Raw genomic sequence first — 3,650 nt, 5'->3', positions numbered from 1 at the left:
TATCATTTTTTTCATTGTAGTCCGTATCCATACCTACAACTTTGCCGAAGACACCAAATCGATCAAAAAATTCCTTCAAAAGATACAGATTTTTGAATTTTCATACATCATTTTGATATGGACAAACTAATGATGCAAAATGGCTTCTTTGGGCATACCGAAGGCACCAAAAAAGTTTCAGTCGGATTAAAAAATACAAAAATTAAAATCGAAGAAAAAAGACCGATTTCGTAGAGAATTGCTCAACTCCAAAAAATCCTTAGGCCATTGCAAATTATATTTCCAGTTTTTGTTCCCTCTCTCTTTTTTCCTTTAGGGGAAAAACAGTATTTTCATAAATTCACTGATATTTTGCAATTTTGATGCGGATGATTTTTGAAATATTTGTTCAAAGTATTTTGTGGTACGTTTCAAAATTTCAAAAATCAGGCATAAAAGATGTTTTTTTTAATCCCAGATTTGTCGTTATTTTAGCTGTCACAGACAGGTTCTAAAATATAGTGGAAAAATATAGTCAATTTGGTCAATTGGGTCCTAAAATTAAGCTTAATTTTGTTGTTTGATTGTTCAAGCTTATTTTGCTGAGTACAATGGGCCTTTGTACGACCCTAAAGGACTGAAGATGTATTTTTAATTCAATTTTTAAAAATTAACTTTAAACTTTGTGGCCCTTCTTGGCCCTTTGCATTAAAATTAAAAAAAAAAAGTGATCAGAAATGGTTTTCAATCATGTTTTTAACTGTTGTACAAAAAAATTTATATAGGGCTTTAGTACCTAATTCTACCTAAAAATAGAAGATTTTAGGAGAAAATAGAGTGAAAATGACTATTCGAATTTGTAAGTGTTTATCTTCTTGTTTAAACCAAAATCCGACGTAATTTTTTAAAGAAAATCATGAATCATTGATTAATTTTCTTTAAAATTGGCAACTCTTTACAGCCAACCCCCGAAAAACAAGAAGACCTCCACAAACACGAAGTTCAACAAACGCGACTTTGCTTTCGCTGCACCAGCTCCAGCACCAGCAGTTGTTGTTCATTCACTGACTCTGATGCAGCTTCTCAAGCTCACCGAAAACCGATTCCGATGCGGTTGCGGTTGGCGAAGGAGAGAAGTGTTGTTGCGCAAGAGAGCCAACAACAACCATTCTTCGGTAGCAAATCGAACTCGAAGAAGACTGCGTCGCGCGAAAAATTCCTGCATTGTGGGCATAGCTTTTTTGTTTGCCTGTTTTGTTGTTGTTGTTGTGGGTTGATTGCCGGTTGCTGGAGCGTGGATCGAAACGAAAGTTTACTCTCTGTGCGTGGCTGTGTGTGTGTGCACACTTCTTTCTTTGGGGGGCTTTTGAATTTATACGTTTTTGCTCGATGATCGGCGCACCACTTTCCCCTATTTGTGGGAGAAAACGAAGGGAAGGGTGGAAACTTTTGCCTCTTTAAATGTCGGAGGATAATTTATGTTCGACCGAATTTCGCACGAATGATGCATCGTAGGTCTTGATTCTTTTTTTTTTTGGTGTCAGGAAAGGAATTCGAATGTTATTTAATTTCATAATAATAATTTTATTACTGTACATACATTAATTTCTTGGTTCGCTATATTGAATTTATACGAATGTTGCTCATATTACTGTTAAACTACATCGATTTTCGACGCTCGATTCATAAAGACAAAACACGTCTATCTTCAGCTCTTTAATCTTGAGAAAATCGTAACATAATCCACCTATGTGGTTGATGCCTTTTTCACTATTTACCTACAATGGCTAATATGATGGGTTTAGACACAAATTACATCTATTTTCTTTGAATCCAGAATAAAAATGTAAAAACAATCACTAAAGTTGTCACTTCTTTAGACAGGGTTGTCAGAGCTTCAAACTTTTAGAAACATTGGAAAGGTTTTTTTTGGGTTGGATGATTGAGTGGTCATAAGGGTGCCCAGAAAAAATGACCTCCTGCTCCACAAGCGGAAAACTGTTTTTTGGGTTATGCTTATGCTTATGTGGAAATTTTGAGTGAAATTGGTTAAGATTAACCCATTGATACTCATGCCTAAAGTTGGTGTTTTTCATACAAAAATGACTTTTTCAAATCGCTAATAACTTTTCAGGATCGAGTTTTATAGCTTTGGCATATTCTACAATGTTGTAGAACATTAACTTTCCAATAAGAATCTCGCCTTTGAGAACATTTGAATAAAATTAGCGCGCCCTGTCGACAAAGCCGTATGAAAATTGAGTTTTTCATACATTTTCGATTTTCCCAAACAAACTTCACCCTCGAGTATCAATGGGTAAATGTTGACCGATTGGGCTCATATTTGGCTCAGAGTCCTAGAATAGCTTAAGGAACAAAAATCAGCTTGTGGAGCAAGGTTTTGAAAAAAAGTCTCACATTCTGGGCACCCTAGTGGTCATAAATTGAGACAGAGTTGCCAGATCTTCAATGTTTTGGACTCGTTGGAAAGGTCTTTCGATAACCTAACCAATGGGTTGGATGATGGATCCGGACATGTGTTTTTTTTTCGAAAAGCCCGTCAAATTTCCTACAAGTTTGTCTTTGACCACTTTTTGATACGGTGCTACGGCTTCGAGATACAGCAATATTTAAATTACGAAATACAAAAATATTTAAAACACTTACGCCCTTCTCAAATGTCATTATCAAGTGTAACTGGCTCCAAATACACAAAAATAGCTTATATATGCCTAGGATAACATGAAACAATTGAGAAAACGATTTTTACAGCATGTTTAAGATAAAAGAATTGTGCGCGATATTTCAAAATAATTACTGTTTCGTGTACCTGTGTACGTATACCAGTGTACGTGTACCTGTGTACGTGTACCTGTGTACCTGTGCTATTTTATATATATACATATATATTTTTTAATATTATAAAGGTCAATACAAATTCAACTATAACACTATTTCTCATTTGATCAAAAACGGTTCAGCCAGTGCTGAGAAAAATAAGTGAAATTATGGGAAACAAACATACACACAGGCACATAGAAACACAGACAGACAGACATTTGTTAAGTTTTCGATTCTGAGGGTTGAAAAGTTCGTATTTAGAGCAGGAATTACACATTTTTTGAAAATAAGGCCGACACTTTCAAATCACTTATTCATCCCAAAAAATGCATTTTCCTAGCTCAACATCCTCCCAAATTTTCATCAAGAATCATAATTTGGTTCTGTATTTAGAGCTGTTTGATTAACTTGCTATAAGAAAAAAAATCCATGAAAAAAGGTAAAAGCCCACTTGGTGACCTTCTCCAACATTTTTCGTTTCCAATGATATCCGAGATTTCTTTCTGCATTCATAGTCCAGACTATGAATGAGCAACTGAAACAAATTTGACATTTATCGGCAATACTCATAAATATTTAGTAGGAATCTTTTTTTAACAATCTTACAAGTTTTTAATGCAATTTTTCATTTATTTTGTTATACCGTCAGTGAGGGTCAGTCTGAGGGTGAGATTACATAAAAATGATTTTTAACGATTTTTGTAATTTCTCAGAATTTTATGAACTTAAACCTTTAAGGTGTTGTGTTGGAACATTTTAAGGAAACTTTAGCTTAGCTTAGCTTGGTTGACCGTACTCTAGCCGAGCATAAAGCTCGCAATAGCTAGGTT

This window comes from Culex quinquefasciatus, chromosome 2, assembly GCF_015732765.1.
Source record: "Culex quinquefasciatus strain JHB chromosome 2, VPISU_Cqui_1.0_pri_paternal, whole genome shotgun sequence".
NCBI classification, from domain to species: domain Eukaryota; kingdom Metazoa; phylum Arthropoda; class Insecta; order Diptera; family Culicidae; genus Culex; species Culex quinquefasciatus.
Note: the sequence above shows the minus strand (reverse complement) of the source record.